Source organism: Portunus trituberculatus, chromosome 49 (assembly GCF_017591435.1).
Source record: "Portunus trituberculatus isolate SZX2019 chromosome 49, ASM1759143v1, whole genome shotgun sequence".
Taxonomy (NCBI): Eukaryota; Metazoa; Arthropoda; class Malacostraca; order Decapoda; family Portunidae; genus Portunus; species Portunus trituberculatus.
Window position 1 is genome coordinate 16,258,209 of NC_059303.1, and position 25,564 is coordinate 16,283,772.

Genomic DNA, 25,564 nt, shown 5'->3' on the forward strand with positions numbered 1-25,564 from the left:
TTCCCCTTTATGACCATTGCTTTCCTTGTTCCTCACACACTTAAGTGCATTATAAGCCTCGGGACAGAACCACTTACGAAAGCCAAGAGAGAGAGATAGAGAGAGAGAGAGAGGGACAAAGTTGAGCTGGTCCTTCTGCATCTTGTCTCCCCTACCATTGTTTTCCCTTGTCACTTAAACGCCTTCTGATTAAGATTGGGGTTTAGTAATTTAGTTTCTTTGCTATTAGATGTTTGATAATACTGGTGTATGTAGATTAGGAGGATAATTTTAGTTTTAATGATTTTTTATGCGTTTTGAAGTTCAAGATTGTGAGAAAGTATTGTGAATTGGTAGTGTGTGTGTGTGTGTGTGTGTGTGTGTGTGTGTGTGTGTGTGTGTGTGTGTGTGTGTGTGTGTGTGTCGCAGCCTCTCGTCAAGGTAATTAGTGTGATGAGTGGCAGAGTGAGTGACCTCCACCGCCACTATCACCACCACCACCACCACCACCACCACCACCACCACCACCACCACCACCGCTAATACTTCCCAAGCCACTGAGCGCTGCTAATCTTGATCACCACCGCTTTTTCAGTACTACCATCATCCATGCCGCCACAGTTGCGCCATTGTCTTTCATACCAGCATTACCAACGCCATTATCATCACCATTACTGTCTGTATTATCACCACCACCGTTAACACTTGCATAATCACTATTCCGAACACCACCAACATCACATTACTCCATTTACCACCTGCTAATATCTCACCATCACCACCATCGCCATCAGTTTCATCACCACCACTGTTAACCCTTTCAACACTGGGACATATTTCTACCTTGAGTTTTGGGCAAGATTAGACGAATTTATATGCATCAGGAATGGTCTATGGAGGTCAGAAGATTAATGGCCAGAGTTTCCACTATTCTAATCCCCCACATAAGTTTCTGAAGCTGTATAAAATCACCAAATAAAAACCACAATAGATATGAAAACGCGTCATGGTACTGAAGGGGTTAACCTCATCAAAACCACTAATATTTCGAACACAATCACTACACATCACTATAACCATCTGAATCACCACCACCATCACCACCAACAGTACACGCATCACCATAAATCACCACACAATGGCGTCATATTTGTCTCCACCCCGAACACGACCGCTGGTTGTAGTAGTAGAAGGTCGTCACATGCATCACCGCCACCGTTAAGGCTACATCACTACACGCTGGTACTAGAGGCTGTGCACATGTCCTACGAGAGACTTATTACCTTAGAATCTACTGCGCTCTTGTGTGTGTGTGTGTGTGTGTGTGTGTGTGTGTGTGTGTGTGTGTGTGTGTGTGTGTGTGTGTGTATCTCACGAAGCATTTGTCTAAGGTCTGTTTGTCTGTGTGCCTCTCTCTCTCTCTGTTTCTCTCTCTCTCTCTCTCTCTCTCTCTCTCTCTCTCTCTCTCTCTCTCTCTCTCTCTCTCTCTCTCTCTCTCTCTCTCTCTCTCTCTCCCAAACCCTTTCTTTCCTTCACAACACTAAAAACTTCAAATAACTGCATTAAAACCTATAACTGTTTCCCTTCTCTGTCTATCACTCTCTTCCCTCACTAAAACACACTTTCAGTCTTCGTCTAACAGTATAAACCTAAAATATAACCTTGAAACACTCTCATTTACCGTCTCTCTCTTGCTCCCTCACTTGCAACCCAAAATTCGAAACCACGGTACTTAACATACACGTCAGAAAACACTTGCCTCTTCAACCACTAAGCAATGCAGAGCGCCAGCCAGACAACACTCATTGCGCATAATTCTCAGTCATAATCACACGCACACGGAGGCGGAGGCGGCTTTGAGCTTGGGGGTTTTGCCGCTGGAGGTCTCTGCGTCTCTGTGAACTTGCATAACACAATACGAAACTGCTTGCTTGCTTTTATTTACTTTGCCTTTTTGCGTTTTGGGATTTTTTTTTTTTCCTTTTTTTTTGGCGGAGATAATTGCAGTGTGAGCATTTTAATGAGAAAGTGGAATATTACATTTACTGGTAGGCTGGTATGCAGAGAGAGAGAGAGAGAGAGAGAGAGAGAGAGAGAGAGAGAGAGAGAGAGAGAGAGAGAGAGAGAGGGTGAGTGAGTGAGAGAGAGAATGAGTAAAGCATGCGGAAGAAAAGTAAGGCAGGAATAGGCAGGGATGAGGGCAGGAGAGCGAGAGAGAGAGACAGAGATAATAGTTCTTAAAGGGAGAGGGAGAGAGAGAGAGAGAGAGAGAGAGAGAGAGAGAGAGAGAGAGAGAGAGAGAGAGAGAGAGAGAGAGAGAGGAGGAACACGGGATGAATAAGGTAAATAAGAAACGACTTCAAGAAAAAAGGAGAGAGAAAAATAATTGAAGACTAATTTGAAAGAATGGGAATGAGGAGGAAGAGAGAGAGAGAGAGAGAGAGAGAGAGAGAGAGAGAGAGAGAGAGAGAGAGAGAGAGAGAGAGAGAGAGAGAGAGAGAAAGAAAGGGGAAGGGAATACTTTACAAAGAATGAAGGAAAATTTAGCAAGAAAAAACAAAAAAATTATGAATTTATTGTTACCTTCTATTTACTTTTTGCTTTCTTTTTTCTGCAAATCGTCTTTTTTTTCCTTTCTTTCTTCTCAAAATTCTTTCCCTTTTTTTTGCATTCTACAGTTCTCTTCCCTTATTTCACCTCTTCTTACCTTTCATTTCCTACAACTTTCAACATTTCTTAATCATCACCCATTTCTCTTCACACCATCACTATGCATGTGTCTATGTATGCGTGTATGTCTTTATTTCCACGTAATGTTCTTGTATCAGACGCTAGTGTCGATATGATTGGTTGCTTGAAGGTCAGCCACGAGGAGCGGTTGTCATGAGTGTTCTTGACCTTATGAGCGAGAGGGGAGGGCGAGGCGATGGGAGACAAGCACTTGGAGGGGAGAGGAAGCGAGGTGACAGGCGGTGAGGGCTGAGGAGAGGCTTGTGAAGGTTATGTGTGAGGGGAAGCGATAGCAGCGATAGTGCTTGATGGAAGTGAGGGGAAGTGAGGGGAAGAGATGGGTGTGTGCATTGGTCTAGTGGAGAGGGGAGGTGGAATTCGTTGCTATGGTAGAAATTGAAGCTTATTACTTGGTTGTGTTGGAAAAATTCTGTTGTTTTCTTGCTGTGGGGTGTAAGGGAAGCTGTATTCCTTGCTGTGGTAGCGGCAGTGACGGGGTTTACTTGTGGAGGTGTAGGGAGCTGTGGTTGGAAAATTCTGGTGTTTTCTTGCTGTGGAGGTGTAGAGTGGGCTGTATTCATTGCTGTGGTGGAAAAATTCTGTTGTTTTGCTGTGGAGGTTTAGGGGAGCTGTATTCCTTGCTGTGGTGGAAAAAATCTGTTGTTTACTTGCTGTGGAGTGTAAGGGAGCTGTATACCTTGCTGTGATGGAGGTAGTGACGGATTTTTCTTGCTGTGGAGCTGTAGGAGGGAAGTTGTATTCCTTGTTGTGGTGGAAAAATTCTGTTGTTTTGCTGTGGAGGTGTAGGGGGAGCTGTATTCCTTGCTGTGGTGAAAAAAAATGTTGTTTTCTTGCTGTGGAGGTGTAGGGGAGCTGTAATCCTTGCTGTGGGGAGGCAGTGACGGATTTAAATTGTTGTGGAGGTGTAGGGGGATCTATAATCCTTGCTGTGGCGGAGCAGTGACGGGGTTTACTTGTTGTGGAGCTGTATGGGGGAAAGCTGCATTCTTTGCTGTGGTGAAAGCAGTGACAGGTTTTAATTTACTGTGGTAGAAACGTAGATATATGGTGATAATTAACCAGGTAGAAAATGGAGAATGCTGTGATTTTGTGACACGGAAGCGTTAGGAATGAATGGGAATGGTTATATAAGACAGGCGATGGATGACATTAGATAGTAGTAGATTGTGTAGGAAGAGGTGAAAGCTGTAGAGGAAGAGAAGATGGAGGTGGGGACAGGACGGGGAAGGGAAAGGAAAAAGGGAGTAAGAAAGACCAGAAAGCTTGTCTATATAGAATAAAAGCTGGCATAAGGGAGACAGTAGTATTATAAAGAAATTAATTAAGGAGACGTTTTGTGTGGAATTTGAAAGCATTTTATTTATTCTTATGATAGATACCACATTTTTATGAGCAGTTTAAAGGAGGCAGAGGAAGACTTCTATTTATCTATTCTATCTATCATTTATCTATCTAGTATATTAATTTCTTGATTAAGGTAAACAAAAATGCTGAAAATGTCTCACTTTTCCGCTCACAAAAGGTAAGAAAAATTGGTTTCGCAAGAGTATTGATAAGAAGAGAGACTTAATCATCGTTGTTATTGTTGGAAATTAATTGAAATTGAGATTATGAAGAAGGAGGTCGTATAGATAACGCTCATACGATAAACAGAGAGGAGAGAGGAGAAAAGATAGTAGAAAGACTCTTACACACGAACTTGTTATCACCCTCACTAAAAGGCTAACGTAGCAGAAAAATATGAGGTTGAAGAGCAGTAATCTTAGTGAGTGAAGAAGGAGGTCTTATAGTAAACAAATAGAAGATAAGAGAGGAGATAGTAGAAACACTCTTACACACGTACTTGATATCATCTTCACTAAAATGGCAGAAAAATATGAGTTGAAGAGTAGTAATCTTAGTGAATGAAGGAGGTTTTATTGATAACGCTCATACAGTAAACAGAGAGGAGAGAGAGAGAGAGAGAGAGAGAGAGAGAGAGAGAGAGAGAGAGAGAGAGAGAGAGAGAGAGAGAGAGAGAGAGAGAGAGCAGATAGTAGAAACACACGTACTTGGTTTACTTTCACTAACGTGGCAGAAAATATGAGGTTGAAGAGCAGGAATCTTAGTGAGACTCTCTACTTTCTCTGTATAAAAAAAGAAAGGATAAAAAGCACAGATAAAGAGATAAAATAGACTAAATTGAAAATACACGTGTACTAGTATCCATTTCGATGACTGGAAATACGAAGAGAACGAGGAGGAGAAATCTTTATGAGCGTCCCTTCAATTATTGCTAAAAATCCAGACATCACTTAGGTATTGGTCTTGCAGAAAACTCCCATTCATTCATCTAGTTTTACTCGATGGAAAGATGTCAGAGAGTAATTATAGGTGAAGGAGAAATCTGGCGGAAACTTACTTCATTAACAAAAGTATATGACAGCCCACGAGGAAGTGTGTAGGTTGCAGTTCTATATTCGTATCTGTTCATGCTCAATATTAAGATGCCACAACATAGAAGGCACAGGAATAGTAGTAGGAGTAGTAGTAGTAGTAGTAGTAGTAGTAGTAGTAGTAGTAGTAGTAGTAGTAGTAGTAATAGTAGTAATAGAGGAGGAGGAGGAGAAGGAGGAGGAGGAGGATTCATGCTCAATATTAAGATGCCACAACATAGAAGGCACAGGAATAGGACTAGTAGTTGGAGGAGGAGGAGGAAGAAGAAGAATTGGAGGAGTAAGAGGAGGAGGAGGAAGAAGAAGAGGAGGAGGAGAAGGAGAAGGAGTAGGAGTAGGAATAGGAGGAGGAGGAGGAGAAATCTTAGTAAGTCTTGCTTCATTATTTTCAAAGATTCTGAGAGACCACGGAAAGGAAAGGCCACATAAAAAAACCTTGTCTATTTTTGCTTTCTACTAATATGAGAGGAGATAGAAAACGAGAGATCACAGCAAGAGTAACGTCATTAAGAAACATCAGAGAGAAAGCACCGAGTAAAACAAACAGTTCATGTCGTTGTACTCGATACAAAAACAACATAAGGTGGGAAGAAGAAAAAAAAAAACAATACTAACATACACCAAACACCCCAAACACCCAAACACGCCTCTAATCTTGATCCTGCTCTTGACAAAAAAAAAAAAAACGTAAAAACAATAAATCATACAAAAATAAGATAAATAAACGAATAAAATGTAATAAAACACAATAAAAACAGCCCCCAAAAACACCCAAACACCCCAATACAAAAACAACACGAGATAGGAAGAGGAGAATGAGAAGAAGAGATCCTACGGACGACTGATATCTTATTTCTTGTGTGTAAGGGAATCATGGGCTTGTCTTTGATGGTTCATTAGCACAACTAAAGAAAGCACTGACCGGACACTGACGCCAGTTGTTTTGTGCTATACCACGATTGTGACAATAAAAGGAACGTGGGAGGGAATAATAAGGGAGAAAATAACAAGGAAACGTGGATCAAAATAATAAGGGAGATGATAAAGGTACCCAAGAGGAAAGCCAGAGGAAAATGAGGGTGTGCGTGATAGATGAAGGGAAAAGATGCGAGGTATGTGTGTTCTGAGGAAGAAAATGAAAGAGAAATGTGTGGACGTGTTAGGAAAGGGAGAAAAAACGACACGTGGGCGAAAAAACAAGGAATGAAACATAAGGACAAGGGATGAAAAATAGCTAGTGAGGAAAAGGAAAAAGGAGGAAATGTGAGCAATAAGAAAGTTTAACAAGGGAAAGTTTGCATGGAGAAAAATTATCAAGCGAAATAAGAGAATAATGTGAAAGAAAAAGACAGGAAAATAGACACGTGGGAGGAAAAGAGGAGAGGAACATGAGAGCTGTTGGAAAATAAAATAAAGAGGAAGTGAAGGAAATAAAACAAGGTTGACACTGAAAGAATAAAATACAATAAAAAAAAATAAAAAGAAAAAAGAAGAGACCAACGAATATGAAGAAACTAATGAAAAAAAATATATGAACGCAAAAAAAAAAGCAAAGTAAAGAGAAAGTGAAGGATATAAAACACAGTTGTCACCGAAAAAAAAAACAGAAAAAAAACTAAAATAAAAAAACAAGACACCAACGAATATAAACAAAATAATGAAAATATATGAACAAATAAAATAATATAGAACAAAGCTTAAGATTTCAAAGTAAATAAGAACCAAACAAAGATAAGTAAACAAGACCACATTTGAAATATATAACATAAGAACAATACACACTGAAACTGAACAATACAACTCTCAAAACTTACAGAAATGAAAAAGAAAAAGATAATGAAAATGGCAAAGTGAGAAACTGAGACCATTTATGATTTATTTCTAATTTTGGTGTATAAATGTATAAAAAGAAAGAATTTTGTTAATATACTTTGAGCTACGGCGAGTCAGAGAGAGAGAGAGAGAGAGAGAGAGAGAGAGAGAGAGAGAGAGAGAGAGAGAGAGAGAGAGAGAGATAGAGGATAGATAGATGATAGATAGATAGATATAGATAGATAGATAGATAGATAGATAGATAGATAGATAGATAGATAGAGAGAGAGAGAGAGAGAGAGAGAGAGAGAGAGAGAGAGAGAGAGAGAGAGAGAGAGAGAGAGAGAGAGAGAGAGAGAGAGAGAGAGTAGCGCAACACCATCCATATATGAAAGCGAGGGAGAGAATAGGGGGAGAAAAAAAAGGAGAGAAAAAAAGAGTACTGGGTTTTTGTATCTACTCTCACTCTACTCTCCCACACTCTCCCTCACTCTCCTCACTCTCCCTCGCTCACTTTCTCTCTCTCACTATCAATAAAGCACATACATCACTGCACTTCACCATACCACCAATTTTTTTTCCCACACCACCACCACCACCACCACCACCACCACCACAGCCTGCAAAACACAAGGAAATGAAGTTCCAAGGAAAGATAATGCAAGTGTCGGTCTGGTTTCCCTCTTGGCTGTCTCGTTCATTGGTTTATCGACACAAGTGTTCTGGAATGCTTGTATTATTTTTATTTTTTTTTTACTTTTCATTAAAGTGCCACTGTCAGTCATGTTATCGTTATCGGTATCTGTATCTGTATCACCAGGAGGAGGAGGAGGAGGAGGAGGAGGAGGAGGAGGAGAAGAAGAAGAACAAGAACAAGAAGAAGAACAAGATAAAGAAGAAGCAGAAAAGGAGGAGGAGGAGGAGGAGGAGGAGGAGGAGGAGGAGGAGGAGGAGGAGGAGGAGGAGGTGGAGGAGGAGAGGGAAGAAGTTTGATATTTTTATGTATTGTTATTAGCTTTCCATTTTCATTAACATTATTTCGATCCTTATTTTCATCATTATTATTATTATCATTATTAGTATTGGAGGTGTTACTTTCTTTTTTCGATTGCAAAACACACAAAAAATCGAATTGATGATGAAAGTTAGAAGCCACACACACACACACACACACACACACACACACACACACACACACACACACACACACACACACACACACACACAAACACACACACACACAGGAACATTCCCTACACCATGAATCATTATCACACGCTTTATAAACTTCAAGGTCATTACTTATCCCTTTTCACCTCACTTTCCCTCCCTTCCTTCTCTCCCTCCATCCCTCCCTTCCTCCATCCCTTCCTCTCTCCCTCCATCTTTCACCACCCTTTCTTCTCTCCTGCTCTTTCATCTTACCCTCGACCTATCTCGGCTGCCTTACCTCCCTCTTCCTCTCCTTCTCACCCTCTCTCTCTCTCTCTCTCTCTCTCTCTCTCTCTCTCTCTCTCTCTCTCTCTCTCTCTCTCTCTCTCTCTCTCTCTCTCTCTCTCTCTCTCTCTCTCTGTCTACCTTGCCCAGCACATGTAAATTTATGTCTTCATTACCTGGTCACGCTCCCCATCTCTTAGACCCTCTCCTTCTCTCCCTCTCTCTCTCTCCCTTTCTCTCTCTCCTTCTCTTTCCCATCCTGTTTGGTCGCTACTCACCAGGCGTACCCTTGCTACTGCTCCGCTTCCTCCTCCTCCTCCTCCTCCTCCTCCTCCTCGTCTTCCTCTTCCTTCTCCCCGGAGTTTCTGATAGCGCAAGTTATAAATATGTCACTCTGGATGCTGTGGGCTGGGCGGTCTCAAGGCTCAGTAAACCCTGATAGCACACACTCGTCCGTTTCTGCAAAATAAGACCCACTTTTGGTGAATCCCCCTAGTGTTCTTGTCTTTTTTTTTAGATTTTTTCTTCGTTTTTTATTTTTTTTGTATTTCCTGACCTGTCTCTAAAATATTCGTTTGGTTTAGTCTTATTTAGATTTTTTTTTTTGGAGTGTTTCGTATTTTTTTCGTGTTTTTGTTTTTTTTTGTATTTATTTCTTGACGTGTCTCTAAAATATTCGTTTGGATTAGTCTACTTTAGATTTGTTTTGGTGTATTTCGTATTTTTTCTATTTTTTTTCTTCCTTTTTAACTTTTTGTAACTTTCTTCCATGTTTTTTTTTTTCGTTTCATTCTTGTTTTGTGTCTGGTTTTGTTGTATCTTCTTCTTCTCGTGTTGCAGCAAAAATATTTCCTGTCGTCTCGAAATTGGCTTACAATAAATTTCCTTTTTAAAACCAACCTAACCGCGTGATATCATATGCTTGTGATGTCCCAATATTTTCAGCAATTTTTGAACCTTGTGGAAAGTTGTGAATCTTTTTTGAAATTCTTCCTTCGCTTCCTCCTCTTCTTTCTCCTACCCCTCCTCCTCCTCCTCCTCCTCTTCCTCCTACATCTCGTCCTTTTCTTCCTCCTCTTCCGTCATCCCTTTCCTTTATCTAAGATTTTCTTTCGTGTTAAAAATCCTGCAAGAGTTTCTATACTACAATAACTTACTACTTTTACCCAAACCTTGTCATCAGCCACGCTTCCCCTGCCTGCAGTTCCATAGATCTGTCCCTTCCATCCGCAGCCCTGCACCGCCCCTGCCCACCCCGACCACAGCCCATAGAGGCACTAAAGTAAGGGAGAGGGAAGGGAGAGGGAGGGAGAGTAAAGTCACCTCGCAATTTCACGCATTATGAAGCAAGAGATGTATAGTGTGTGAGGCTAATTTGGAAGCAGGTAAGAGGCGGGCCGTACTGAATGTGCCTGTGTGTGTTTGTGTGTTTGTGTGTGTGTGTTTGCTCTCACTCTCTCATTCCGACAAACGACCATATACTCCATCTCTCCACCACCACCACTGCCACTGCCACTGCCGCCGCCACCACAGCCACAGCCACCATCACATCCTTTAGCCCCTGTCGCGCGTTCATTCTCTCCCTCGCAGCAGCAACACGAGGCAAATCACGGGGTGCGTATGAAGACTTTGCCAGATAGACTTAATTAAGGAAACGCGCGTGTTTAGCTCTCAGCCTTCCTGCGTCTTACCTCATAAACACACACACACACACACACACACACACACACACACACACACACACACACACACACACACACACACACACGCACGCACGCACGCACGCACGCACGCACACACACACACACACACACACACACACACACACACACACACACACACACACACACACACACACACACTCACTCACTCACTCACTCACTCACTCACTCACTCTCTCTCTCTCTCTCTCTCTCTCTCTCTCTCTCTCTCTCTCTCTCTCTCTCTCTCTCTCTCTCTCTCTCTCTCTCTCTCTCTCTCTCTCTCTCTCCGGTGCATTTTTTTCTTCTCTTCTTCCTCTCCTTCCTCCTCCTGTTTTTTCTCCTCCTTATCCACTCCTCCCTCATTTCCTCTTCCTCATTCCTTCACCTCCTCTCTCGCATTACCTTGCAAGACGCACATACCAAGAGAGAGAGAGAGAGAGAGAGAGAGGGAGGGAGGAAAGAGGAAGGGCATGGTAAGGTCAGTCAGGTGAAAGTAAAAATAGTGATAGAAATAAAAGTTGAGGATGTACCTTAATTTTTTATCATCTGCTTGTCTGTCTGTCTGTCTGTCTGTCTTTCCGTTTTTGTCTCTCTTTCCGTTTCTGTCTATCTATCTATCTATCTGTCTGTCTGTCTGTCTGTCTGTCTATCAATCAATCTATTTATCTATTTATCTTTCTGTGTACCTGTCTTTATCTATCTATCTATCTATCTATCTCTATCTATTTTTTTATTTTGATATAACCATAAAGTATTTTCAATTTTTAACTCTGAAATATATTAAAGGGAGGAGTGATTTGATTCTTTTTTGGTTTTATTATACTTTTATTCAGGTCGGTTTTAGTTTTGTCTTTTAATGGAATCAGTGGATTGAATTAAGTTCCGTTGCAATAAAATGACTTGCTGAAAGATATTGAAAGAAAAATGGAAATGAAAATTGGGAGAGGAAAAATGGCACGGCAAAACCTGAGCAAGAGAGAGACACAGAGAGAGAGAGAGAGAGAGAGAGAGAGAGAGAGAGAGAGAGAGAGAGAGAGAGAGAGAGAGAGAGAGAGAGAGAGAGAGATCCTTAAAACTTGACCTCTTCCTTTGACACTTTACTCCTCCTCCTCCTCCTCCTCCTTCTCCTTTTCTTCTTCTTCTTCTTCTTCTTCTTCTTCTTCTTCTTCTTCTTCTTCTTCTTCTTCTTCTTCTTCTTCTTCTTCTTCTTCTTCTTCTTCTTCTTCTTCTTCTTCTTCTTCTTCTTCTTCTTCTTCTTCTTCTTCTTCTTCTCTCTCTCCTCCTCCTCCTCCTCCTCCTCCTCCTCCTCCTCCTCCTCCTCCTCCTCCTCCTCCTCCTCCTCCTCCTCCTCCTCCTCCTCCTCGTCTTTCCCTCCCCCATCCACTCCTACATTTCCCCCCCCCGTCCTTCTCTCCTTTCCATTCCCTACCACACTCTTATACTCTTTGCACTCTCCCCATTCCTCTCCATCCGGTCTTTTCCCTCCTCTCCTTTATCCACTCCTGTAACCTTCACCTCATACCTTCCCGCTTTGTCCTCTCTTCCCACGCTCAAACACCTGCAGGGAAAACATGTCAGGTGAGGAGACCGGGTCAGTTTTCAAGGTTGAGCTTAGTGAGGTTAAGCTGATGCAAGTATCCGTTTACTAAAGAGAGAGAGAGAGAGAGAGAGAGAGAGAGAGAGAGAGAGAGAGAGAGAGAGAGAGAGGGAGAAGGTGAGTTTGAGGTGTAGTTTTAAGAGTAAAGGGTGATAAAGAAGAGGAAGGGAGTAAGGAAGGTGATAATGAGAGAGATGAAGGAATGGTAAGAAAGAGAGTGATGAAAGGGAGAGGAGAAGTGAGGAGGTGCGGAAAAGGAAGAGGAAGTATGGGAGGAGAGATAGAAAGAGATAGGAAAAGAGAAACAAGAAATATTATGGGCGAGTGTAAATGAAAATGATGGTGATTGAGGAGGAGAAGGAGGAGGAGGAGGAGAAGGGGAAGGAGGAGAAGGAGGAAGAAAAAAAAAATTGGTGATCAAAAACATTAAAGAGTAGAGAACAAAAACACGAATGAAAAAAAATAAATAAAGGATAGAGCAAAACAACATGGTTGAAAATAACTGAACAAACACAATAAACAAAACACACACACACACACACACACACACACACACACACACACACACACACACACACACACACACACACACACACACACACACACACACACACACACACACAGCCCGGTAGCTCAGTGGTTAGAGCGCTGGCTTCACAAGCCAGAGGACCGGGGTTCGATTCTTCGGCCGGGTGGAGATATTTGGGTGTGTCTCTTTTCACGTGTAGCCCCTGTTCACCCAGCAGTGAGTAGGTACGGGATGTAAATCGAGGAGTTTTGACCTTGTTGTCCCGGTGTGTGGTGTGTGCCTGGTCTCAGGCCTATCCGAAGATCGGAAATAATGAGCTCTGAGCTCGTTCCGTAGGGTAACGTCTGGCTGTCTCGTCAGAGACTGCAGCAGATCAAACAGTGAAACACACACACACACACACACACACACACACACACACACACACACACACACACACACACACACACACACACACACACACACACACACACACACGGAAAAAGAGCCCAACACCAATAGAATAAAGACACGTAGATATCTAAGTGAAAAAAAAAAGTGATAGGAAATTTCTGTGGGTGGACAAAACGAGTAGGGCGACACCAACAATGCACTCACAATCACTCACTTCTCCCTGATGTCTCTCTGGGAAATATTACACCAGAGAGAGAGAATACGAGTAATTTCCATCACACGGGCAAGAGAGAGAGAGAGAGAGAGAGAGAGAGAGAGAGAGAGAGAGAGAGAGAGAGAGAGAGAAAGAAGGGAGAGTGAATTTTTTTTATTTTATTTTTACGTTAGAAGTAAGTGGATAACAGGATGGATGGATGAAAGAGGAAAGGAAGGGAAGGGATATAGTAGGCTCGTGTTAGCATATGAAAAGGTGTGTTATGTTTCTCTCCAGGGGGAATAATGGTTCTCTGAATGTGTCCATTGAAAGGGGAATGGAAAATACTCTTGATTTGAACGTATATGGAAAGGGGAAAAAACATTGTGATGGCTGAGAAGATACGTGTTACTTCCTGTTTCTCTATACTTTCTTATTTTTTGTCACCTGGAAAATACACAAATTAAAAAGGAAAATAAATCTTGAAATAAAAGTTGCTGTACTAAATGGGAAAAAAGTACGAGTTATTTCAGAGTTTTTCATTTTTTTTATTAGTTCATTCTTGCTGGATTTGTTTACTGATGGGATATGGTTTTGAAAATATGTCCAGAAAAAAAACAGGCATGTAATTATTTTCCCCTGTTATGTGTCATTCATGATTAATGGGTGTGTGTTGATTTGATTAAGGTTATGATGTATTTGCTTTCTCTCTCTCTCTCTCTCTCTCTCTCTCTCTCTCTCTCTCTCTCTCTCTCTCTCTCTCTCTCTCTCTCTCTCTCTCTCTCTCTCTCTCTCTCTCTCTCTCTCTCTCTCTCTCTCTCTCCAACGCCAACATAGAAGGAAATACAAAATAACGTGTTACTAATATTTTTTTTCTGCCTTTTGATGAGTAAGTGTTAGTTAAGAAAAACGTGTAAGAGGATCAAAGAGCGTTTTCCAACACAAACCTCATCATTTTATCCTCTCTTTTGTGCCATCAAGTGTGTTTTCCCCTGAAGACCTTAATAACGATAGAAATAATGGAGTATGTTTTTCATTATGGTCTTTGTCATGGTTAACTGCACATAATCAGATGTGTGTGTGTGTTTCACTGTTTGATCTGCTGCAGTCTCTGACGAGACAGCCAGACATTACCCAACGGAACGAGCTCAGAGCTCATTATTTCCGATCTTTGGATAGGCCTGAGACCAGGCACACACTACACACCGGGACAACAAGATCACAATTCTTCGATTTACATCCCGTACCTACTCACTGCTTGGTGAACAGGGGCTACACGTGAAAGGAGACACACCCAAATATCTCCACCCGGCCGGGGAATCAAACCACGGTCCTCTGGCTTGTGAAGCCAGCGCTCTAACCACTGAGCCACCGGGCTGTGTGTGTGTGTGTGTGTGTGTGTGTGTGTGTGTGTGTGTGTGTGTGTGTGTGTGTGTGTGTGTGTGTTTGCTTTTCAATATAAACTTTTTTCTCTCCCTTCTAAGTGTTTTGTTGTCAGCTGCGTTTGAAGAGAGCAAGAGCTGAGCGTTACCTAATTCTTCCAGTTGTTTTCACCTTTTTCCTTCCTTCGCTTCGTATGGAAAGTAGACGTGTTCGTTGTATTGGTATCAGGTAACAGCTGTCTCTCCCACCAACAGTACCGTATATGTCGAAATGTTTCACTCTCGTTGTCAATTCACTTTCATGTACAGCAACAACAAAGAGAGAGAGAGAGAGAGAGAGAGAGAGAGAGAGAGAGAGAGAGAGAGAGAGAGAGAGAGAGAGAGAGAGAGAGAGAGAGAGAGAGAGAGAGAGAGAGAGAGAGAGAGAGAGAGAGAGAGAGAGAGAGAGAGAGAGAGAGAGTCGAAAGAGAGATAGAGAGAGAGAGAGAGAGAGAGAGAGAGAGAGAGAGAGAGAGAGAGAGAGAGAGAGAGAGAATAAAAGAAAAATACATTTAAACATTTCTTTTTTAACTGAAGTGGTAGTTGGTTTTATCTTCCCTGTAACATCAACCTCACGTGTTTTTAGTGGACTTTATGAATTAGAGAGAGAGAGAGAGAGAGAGAGAGAGAGAGAGAGAGAGAGAGAGAGAGAGAGAGAGAGAAATAGCTTCATAACCGTCCTCTCCCACTCCTTACTTTACCTGCCCACCTCGTCTAGGCAACTCACCTGTGTTCCTTCTTACTCAGCAGGCAAACTTCGTCTCTGATTCTCTTTCGTCCCGTGAATGCCGAATTGGATCCTCTTGTCAAGTTTGTCTGTAAAGGATTGAGATGCAGTGTTACAAGTTATGTGTACAGTAGATTGTTGTTGTTGTTATTGTTGTTGTTGTTGTTGTTGTTGTTGTTGTTGTGATGGTGCTGCTATTGATGTTGTTGTTAGTGGTGATAGAAGTGCTGCTGCTGTTGTTGTTGCCAATATTGTGGCTGTATTATCATTATTATTATTATTATTATTATTATTATTATTATTATTATTATTATTATTATTATTATTATTATTATTATTATTACTACTACTACTACTACTACTACTACTACTACTACTACTACTACTACTACTACTCCTACTCCTACTACCACTACTACTACTACTACTACTCCTACTCCTACTCCTACTCCTACTACTACTACTATTCCTCTCCCTATCATCATTATCATCATTACACAAGGACAGAAACTCCCGCTGCAATAACACCCCATTAATTATTAACAAACGATGCTCAGTAACTCATCTATACGTAATTCATTCACTCATTTATATTCATTCCCTTTTTATCTATATAAATGCATCAATTTTTTTCCTGCTTACCTTTCTTTTTACCCGTCCATTTATTATTTTGTGCTTTTTAATCCAGTTTATTGAGAGAGAGAGAGAGAGAGAGAGAGAGAGAGAGAGAGAGAGAGAGAGAGAGAGAGAGAGAGAGAACAAAATTTTGCTCATATCTCGTCTCAACTCTCTCTCTCTCTCTCTCTCTCTCTCTCTCTCTCTCTCTCTCTCTCTCTCTCTCTCTCTCTCTCTCTCTCTCTCTCTCTCTCTCTCTCTCTCTCTCTCTCTCTCTCTCTCTCTCTCTCTCTCTCTCTCTCGGCTAAAACCTGATAAATATAAGCGCCACTAAAGACGACGTTCAATACACTGGGATGCGAACCGTGACACTGTGACAAATTTGCGACCCAGAGGAGCAGCACCAGAGGGGGTTTGCTTGAGGTTATCCCCCCACTCACCCTTCCCCACCAACACACCAACCTTCCTTCCTTCTTTTTACCCTGCTGACTTATAACAGAGCGGTGGGCGACGGGTTTACTCCACTTTATCCCCTCTCTTTCTTTTTACGTCGCTGTCGTACGCAGAAAACGGTTTGACGTACGGAGGCTGGAAACGTCGCCGCCAAAACGTCCCACGATGCGTAAAACTCCTGAGGCGTGACTGGATGACTTAGGGTGCTTTTCATGTTGTTTTTATATTATTTTCGAGGCTTTCAGGACATCTGCTACGAGGAAGGAAGATGTGGCACAGTTTGTAAATGTCTCGCTGAGGTTTGGTTCACGTTTTATACTTTTTTACAGGACATTTAAAGCAGGAATATAGTTTGACAAAGGTATTTTAACTTGAGGCTCTCAGGACTTTTAAGATATCAAAGTATGAGAAAGGAGGATGTGCTTCACGTTTTATTGTATTGCCTTTATGTTTTTTTTACAGAACATATAAGGCAGGGATATAGTTTGACAAAGGTATTTTAATTAGAAGCTTCCTGAAAATTTAGAATATCAATGTAGTGATTAGAAACACTTTCTAAATGTGTGTTAAAGGTTTATTTTCCTTGTTTGGTCTCTTTATTTTAAAGTTTCCAGTACATTTTAAACTAGAAAAGGAAGGTTGACACTTTTTAATATTTCCATTCCTTTGGTTCACAGGGTTTATATTTTGAACCATCTAGAAAATTTAAAACAGAAAAGAAACATTTTAGATCTCTTGCCAAATGTCTAGCAGTGTTTTTACTCCATATTTCTAAGCTTACAGGACAATAAAAACAAGAATAAGATAGTTTAACATCTACCAAATGCCTGGCAGAGGTTTGGCTGCCTCACATATCCCTGCTCTAAAGACGGCGTGGAGTGAATCCCGTGTGAATCCGGCTGAAGACGGATTGGCCCTAACGAACACAAACAAACCCTGGGGTGGGCGGTAATACATCTCATGAATACCAGCAGGAGAGGCCTTTTATCCCCGCGAGAGGAGGACGCCTTGACGAAGCAGCTGATCACTTATTCACTCACCCTGTTAGCAGAGGCAAGGACGGACAGAAGAGGAGGAGGAGGAGGAGGAGGAGTTGGAGGAAGAGAAGGAAGAGGAGGAGGAGAAGGAGGAGGAGGAGGAGGAGGCGGAGACTCCTAGACAGGGAGGTGCTGAGGGTCTTAGTGAAATGTCATTCATGAAGGAACGTGCCGCGGCCCATGGCAAGAGGGTGGAAGCAGCTGATGGTGTGTGTGTGTGTGTGTGTGTGTGTGTGTGTGTGTGTGTGTGTGTGTGTGTGTGTGTGTGTGTGTGTGTGTGTGTGTGTGTGTTGCTGACGACACCCCGGAGCAGATGAGTTCAGTGTAGTTTTCCCTTCAAGGTTTGTCTGAGAAAATATGCTGTTTCGATGCTTTTTTTTTAACAGCTTAGAAAGTTTAGCAGCTGGAGTTTGAGTCACACACACACACACACACACACACACACACACACACACACACACACACACACACACACACACACACACACACACACACACACACACACACACACACACACACACACAGAGAGAGAGAGAGAGAGAGAGAGAGAGAGAGAGAGAGAGAGAGAGAGAGAGAGAGAGAGAGAGAGAGAGAGAGAGAGAGAGAGAGAGAGAGAGAGAGAGAGAGAGAGAGAGAGAGAGAGAGAGAGTGGGGGAGAATGAATTAGGGCGAAACGAAGGAAAGAAAGCGAAAATAGCGCCAAAATACAAAACAGAGACGCATTTTCTCCGCCTGTTAAAAATTAAAACCCCAATTTTACGTTACTCTTCCAAAAACACTAAAACAAAACCACCGAAAAGAGAAAACGAAGCTGAATCGAAGTAAAAGAGGAAGAAAGAGAGGAGAGGAGAGGATAGGAGAAGAGAAGAGAAGAGAAGAGAGTAAGAGAAGAGCCATACGGGAAAGAGGAGCCACTCTCGGGAGGAAGAGGGGAGAACAGAAGCTCTTCCTGTTGGCGATGCGGAAGAAATGAGGAGGAAAGGAAGAAGAGAGGAGAAAGCAAACAGAGGAGAGGAAGAGAGGAAGAGTACAATGTTACTTCGCCTCAAGTATTTTTTTTCCTCTCTCCTCAAGTGAAACTCGTGTTGTGAAGGAAAATAAACGAAGAGGAGGGAGAGGAAGTGGAAAAAAGATAAGAGGAGGAGAAGGAGGAAGACGAGGAAGACTTTGTGGTGGAGGAAAATGAAGAACAGAATAAGAATCAAGCTTTCACCTCTTTTCTTTTATCATCATCATCATCACCATCATCATCATATCATCATATCGGAGAGAGAGGAGGAACAAATGAAGGGACGAAAATAGATAAAATAAAGAATAGAGGGAAGAGAAGAAACAGGAGGAAGAAAAATCATGAATATTACTCTTCCAGCCTTGCCAGAGCACAGAAACGGAGGAGGAATATAAAGGAGAAGAGAAAGAGGAATAATAAAAACACAGGAAGACTAGGAAGAAGAGAAAAAGCAATAATAATAAAAAGAACAATAGAGAAAAATAAGACAAAGAAAAAACAGAAGAATAGTAGAAAAAGGAACCGGAGGAGGAGGAGAGTAATGAGAGTAAAAGAAATAGGAAGAAGAAAACGAAAGAGGATTGGAAGGAGGAGGAGGAGGAGGAGGAGGAGGAAGGGAAAGGAGGGGAATGTTCTTACTGTAGCCTCTCGTCTCCTACCGCTGCTTCCTTCGCCTCAGACAGTGAAAACAAAGCGACATAAAACTGGGAACAGTATTTGCTTGCGGTGATGTCAGTGTTTGGCGAGGCGCGGGGAAAGCGGATTAAATAGCATTGAGAGAGAGAGAGAGAGAGAGAGAGAGAGAGAGAGAGAGAGAGAGAGATTTGACTACAGTTGTGAAACGAATGGACCATGACACCAACACACACACACACACACACACACACACACACACACACACACACACACACACACACACACACACACACACACAGTAAACGACACACAAACAACAAATACAACAAAGACAGACAGTTAGATAGGAAAGAGGGAGATAAAAGAAAAGGGTAAAATCGAGAGAGAGAGAGAGAGAGAGAGAGAGAGAGAGAGAGAGAGAGAGAGAGAGAGAGAGAGAGAGAGAAAAGCTTTGAAACTACAACGTTCACTATTCTTAAGTTTCCCATAGAATACTACTATACATTTCAGCGGTGGACAAACGGTGTTTTTTGCAGATATCTCCTAAACGAATCGTTGGATGAGTATGATATTTCAACACACTACCTTGAACATCCGTTCGTAATTTATGGTTAACATACCACACTGCTATATGTGTTATGTGAGGAGTTTACTCGTGAAAAATAACACAAAGCCGACGAGTCATGTTGACGCATTCGAATGAAAGTGTGGCCCCCCCACACACCCACCCAAACCATTCCTAACCACTACTACGTCTCCCCCGTCTCGGAAGTTCTCGCCCTCTTTATCCCTCCTCTCCTCTCCCTAGCTCCTCGCCTCCCTCACTCCTGTGTCCCTCCCTACTTCTCCCACCACTGTATTTATACATTATAATGTTCTGTAAGTGTGTATGTATAGATATGATTATTAACGAGTATGGTACAATTTCATGAAGGCAAGAAGTGGTTCACGTTGATAATTACTGTACAACAGCACGTTTACGTGTAGTATATAGAAGAGCCATGTTTGCAGTCGTTATGGTCAACCATGTGAACATGATGTGCTGGAATTACCTGTGACCTGGACCTTCTACTGTTAGGAAAAGTTGATACTCTTATTGCGTACTGTCTACCTATTGATCATAAAAAGTGGTCCAGTTTATATATAATATTATTTTGTTGTTAGATACGTTGCTTATTATCCAGCTATACGGCCATTAACAGCGGAATTAGCTATTGTTTTCACGGTCGTTTGACCCACTCTGGTTTTCATGTCCACATATACCAGCAATTGTATTAAATAATATTATTATGATATGTATGTACATAGTGACGTATGTAACTATTATACCTATACGTATGTAATTACAATAGGGAAAAAAATCAAAGGTGGAAGGCTGATGGTGTGAATAGGGGGTGAAGAGGAAAGCGGGGAAGAGGGTCATGCGATACTGGGGTAGAGAAGGAGTGGTCTGGGGGTTCTTCAGGGTGGTGGTGGTGGTGGTGGAGGGGTTAGACTCTTTTACTGTTTTTATTGTTTTTATATACTTTTTAGTCATAGTCTCCCATTACTAGTGCTTCTATCGTATTATCTTGCACTTCCATGGCCTCCTATAATCATGGTTAAAGTTTTCTCATCATTTACTTTCCTATTTTTTTTTCTTTTCATGCTCCTAGTATCTCAATTTTCCCCACATCCTGTAAGTCTTTTTTTTTTATTTTTCCTGTGGTGTTTTAATCTCAACGAACAGCATCCTAATTACATCCATAGTATTCACGTCCACTTCAAAGTATTCAATAGATTCAGTGATATCGGATCCACCCTATCTAACTTCAAAGCATTCCTGTTTCATCCACTGCATTGCAACTCTACAAAATTCCGGTATTCCACAACTTTCCATTCCTACCTTTAGTATTCCATATCATCCCCATACTTTCGATTCCTTCTCCGTACTATTCCATTAAACCATTATTTCTTCAGTATTCCTACAAGTACAGTTTATATACGTTTTTGTACAGTGTGGCATCTTATCAAACCATATTTTTTTTCATTATTTCAACAAGCACAGTTTATCTAAGTCACTGAAAAGCATCGATATGAAACTATTATTCCTTCAGTATTTCATCAACACATACAGTTTATCTACATCCTTGTACAACATAGCATCCAATTAAACCATTATTTTTTATAGCATTTCAACAAGTACAGTTTATCTATGTCAATGATCACCATAGATATCAAACCATTATTCCTTCAGTATTTCATCAAGTGCAATTTATCTACACCCGTGTACATCATAACATCTTATCACACCATTATTTTTTTCAACATTTCAAGAAGTACGGTTTATATACGTCCTCGAACAACATAACATTCTTATTAAGCCATTATTCCTTCAGTATGCCATCAACAGGTAAAGATTATCTACACCCTTATACATCATAGCATCCCATTAAACCATTATTTTTATAGCATTTCAACAAGTACAGTTTATCTACGTCAATGAACACCATAGATATCAAACCATTATTCCTTCAGTATTTCATCAACAAGTAAAGTTTATCTACACCCTTATAGAGCATGTTTATATAGTCCCACCGCATCCTCATTCTCCCCTTGTTTGTGATGCACACGAAGCACTCCTGCATAAAACTGAGTCAAAGTGCCGCCGCCAGAAGCAAATTGTGTCCTTTGTTACCGAGTGTGCGCTCCGCCGTATTCTCCAAGCGGACGCAGGGCCGAAACAGGGCGGAAATCTAATTACGGAATCGATATGGAAAGATACGAGAGTCATGCGAGTCGTGTCTTGCGGTTGTGTGGCTGCGTTTTTTGCGTCGACCTCATAATGGTGCGTGTTTTTTTTTTCCTTTTAGGTTTTAGATATCTGGAAGCTGTGAGGGGACTGATGATGGTCCTTTGTGTTTTATTGATCTTTTGTTAATGATTTTCCTTTGATACGTAATTTCTTGGATAACTGTAAAGGTTGTTGTAGGTTATTTGCAACTATTACCTTTTTTAGTACTACTTTTCTTTTGGGGAACCAGCATTCAAGTGGGCCTTTTTTTTCATTATTTTGTTTCCCTTAGTTAGCTTTTCTCCTATTGAGAAAAAGTCCATGAATTCCCGTGAAGTTCTCATATTGTTAATAAATGAGAGACAAATAGGTATGTTTGTCATTATTCATTGTTATTTTTTTTTCATTTGTGTTAGTTTATATGTATATTTTTCTATGATTAGGTTTCTTTTTTTTATACCATGTTTGTTTTTCACGAGAATTTCTGGGCTAAAGGGGATATATTTTTGGGGTACCTCCTATCTCAAAGCTAGGAAACCGTTGTCCCCAGTGAGGAAGCCCAACCTACACTCGAGCCGTGGACCGGATTCGAAACCGTGCGCTTGGAGACCCCTCGGACCCCAAAGCACACATGGTTCCACTATACCATTAATTGCATATATTAGTTATGGTGACTTGGAATGAATGCAAAGAAAAGAAAAGTTTTTATTCAATGTTTGGGTATGATTTAATCATAATGAGCTGGACGAATTACCATTGCTGCTTCTAGGCTTGCCTCCAGCGTGGCCAACTGGGCTCGTAGTACGAAGAAATATTAACAATCACTATTTTTATAAAAGAAAAGGTTTCACAACAGCTGTAATAAATCAGGGGAATACGTTTTCTTTTTCACTGGAGGTATAAATTAAGCAACACTTAATTCCTTACGTATTTTTTTATTTTTGTACTGTGAGTTTTTCCCGCCTTTTGTTTCACTGGACGCTTTACGTTTTCCCCATTTCCTTTCATTGAAATTGACGTGACGCTCGGGTTTATTTACTGCAATGTCTTTCCTGTTCAACTTTCTTACCTTTACCTGCGTTTTTCCTTCGTCCATTTCTTCTCCCAGCGGCGAGCATTCTTGGCACAAACTTCCTCATTCTCTTCGATTACCTCTTCTCTCTCTCTCTCTCTCTCTCTCTCTCTCTCTCTCTCTCTCTCTCTCTCTCTCTCTCTCTCTCTCTCTCTCTCTCTCTCTCTCTCTCTCTCTCTCTCTCTCTCTCTCTCTCTCTCTCTCTCTCTCTCTCTCTCTCTCTCTCTCTCTCTCTCTCTCTCTCTCTCTCTCTCTCTCTCTCTCTCTCTCTCTCTCTCTCTCTCTCTCTCTGAGTCTCCTCGCGTGGGGCTGCTACTCTCAATAATCTGTTCCTCTGCTTTACTCTGGGGAAACACTCGCTTCTGTCTCTCTCTGGGTCATATCTCCCAAGACAGTCGTTCTGGGTGCCCTTTTCAAATTGGGTCGGGGTGAGAGGAGGAGAGAGAGAGGAAGAGGAGAGGGACAGGAGAGAGAGAGAGAGAGAGAGAGAGAGAGAGAGAGAGAGAGAGAGAGAGAGAGAGAGAGATGTAGACCTGTCCAATTTTAAGGCTGTTTTCTTTCCTGCGTTCGTTTTTTTATGGCGTAATTCGTTAAAATGGGTTGCTTTTTCTTTTTCTAAATGGTCGTATAAGAAGTAGGTGATTTTCTCCCCTAGTAAGTCTTGTTCTTTATGTATGTGTTGCTCTTCTTTTTATTTTCTTCATCTTCTTTTCTTCTTCTTCTTCTTCTTCTTCTTCTTCTTCTTCTTCTTCTTCTTCTTCTTCTTCTTCTTCTTCTTCTTCTTCTTCTTCTTCTTCTTCTTCTTCTTCTTCTTCTTCTTCTCCTCTTCCCTCTCCTCCTCCTCCTCCTCCTCCTCCTCCTCCTCCTCCTCCTCCTCCTCCTCTTCCTCCTCTCCTCTCCGTTTGTTTCTTTAGTAATGTGTCTCCTTTTATATTGAAATCATTAACATGTGTCTGGAAATGACTACAAAGAAACAACAACAACAACAACAACAACAACAACAACAACAACAACAACAACAACAACAACAACAACAGCAACAACAACAACAACAATTGCCGTCTCAAATCGAGCCACTGAACCAAAACAATAGAAACACTTATTGAAACACGAATGGAGAGTGCCGTAGACTTTTAAAAGGATGTTTACGAGACGAAATTTCACGCTACTCACACACACACACACACACACACACACACACACACACACACACACACACACACACACACACACACACACACACACACACACACACACACACACACACACACACACACACACACACACACACACACACACACTCTCTCTCTCTCTCTCTCTCTCTCTCTCTCTCTCTCTCTCTCTCTCTCTCTCTCTGAAATTTAATCCTCTTTTACTTTCTCATCGCCAGTGACGCTTAATTAAATTGGGGACGTTTCCTTTATAGACTTTGGGAATATGGAGAAAATTATTGGGACGTTGAAACTTCCTCGTCTGTGTGTCAATGTTTGTTAGTCTTGCATATTTGATGGTCATGAGTTATGCATGTTGATACGTATTCAATAAGTCAAAGAAGTATTGGTAAAGAGAGAGAGAGAGAGAGAGAGAGAGAGAGAGAGAGAGAGAGAGAGAGAGAGAGAGAGGTTATAAGGTTGTGCTTCTTTAATTAGTCTTGCCTTTCTAGATTGCTACAACTAGGTTTTCTCTACCACCACCACCACCACCACCACCACCACCAACACCACCATCACCACCACCACCACTAATAATAATACTATCTACTTTCACTACTACAGCCTTTATTATCACAGTGAGTTAACTATTATATGGAAGAGAAAATAAAGCTCCCTTTTTTAACACGTATGTTACTCTGCCACCACCACCGCCATTACCACCACCACCACCATCACCACCACCACTTTCACTATCACAATCACAAATTCCAAACTATTTTTACTTCTCCCCACAAACACTCACTGATTCACCACTTCCCTTGTAGTAATCACTAATCTCCTCTCTTGCAACACCCACTTACTCCCCCCCACATATACACACACACCACCACCACCACCTCCACCGCCACCACCACTAACATTCCTCACATCGCGGACACAATGAGAAGCCTGCACTCGCCACAATCGGAGCTACTTACTCGCCACAATGAAAAGAGACCTAACCAGCGACGGACGAGGAGAAGGTTTGCCAGAGGAGGAGGTTTGCCAGCCACAATCAGGCTTCATTAAGACCCCAAGCCGTGAGCAAATAGGGATGTTAGTGGCGGGGAAACCAGGGATTAAGTAGAGCTTGGAATTTTCAGTGAACACGCGGAATGGTATCGGGCAGGGAGTTCACGGAGTCTCATCTCTTGAAATTGTTCCGCGCTGGGAGGAAACACGCTAGGGGAGGCAAAAATTAAGTATACATTAGTGTTTAACCCCTCTGTATTCGTAGATATTCAGTTGCGAAAGGTAGTAATGGAAGGTATACTCTATTTTTTTTACTTTGCTTTTATATTTTCTTCCTCTCCCTCTGTTCGTATGTGCTTGAGTGTATGAAATATAAAGAAAAAATATATATTCTCTCGTTTTCACTAGGATTTTTTTCCAGATAATCAATACTCCACTTACAATTTGCAATATTTTTTTTTTCACAGTATCTGAAGCTCATCTCCAGTATCCCTAGAAATCCTGCACCACCTTTTCCATTAGCGCTTGAGCCGTGATGCACATGATAGCAGGGCAACTGATACTGAAACTGAATTACAATGTTTACTAAATATATCAAGAGTCTTTATTATTAGTGTGTGACCGTGAGTTTTCCTACCATTTATCACTTGTCTATTTTTCCCCAATGTATACAGTTCTGTTTAGCTACAGTGAATAGAAAATGTGTATTCTAGACTTTAAAAAGGTGGTTGATTCAATATATTCACGAGTTCCCTTTAATTTAACGATAGAATTCCACTGAGTGTATATTAATTTACCTTTTTTTCTTGCACTTTTACGTCCCACTG

General features: G+C 41.4%; 1 protein-coding gene across 2 annotated transcripts in view; it reads right to left on the reverse strand.

Annotated features, from left to right (window-relative positions):
* The window catches only part of LOC123499384, a 144,935-nt gene that overhangs the window by 35,916 nt on the left and 83,455 nt on the right, over positions 1-25,564 (reverse strand). For both annotated transcript variants that reach the window (XM_045247304.1, XM_045247305.1), the window contains exon 2: positions 14,978-15,066. The gene's annotated coding sequence lies outside the window, so the exon portion shown is untranslated. The remainder of the gene's footprint in view (positions 1-14,977; positions 15,067-25,564) is intronic.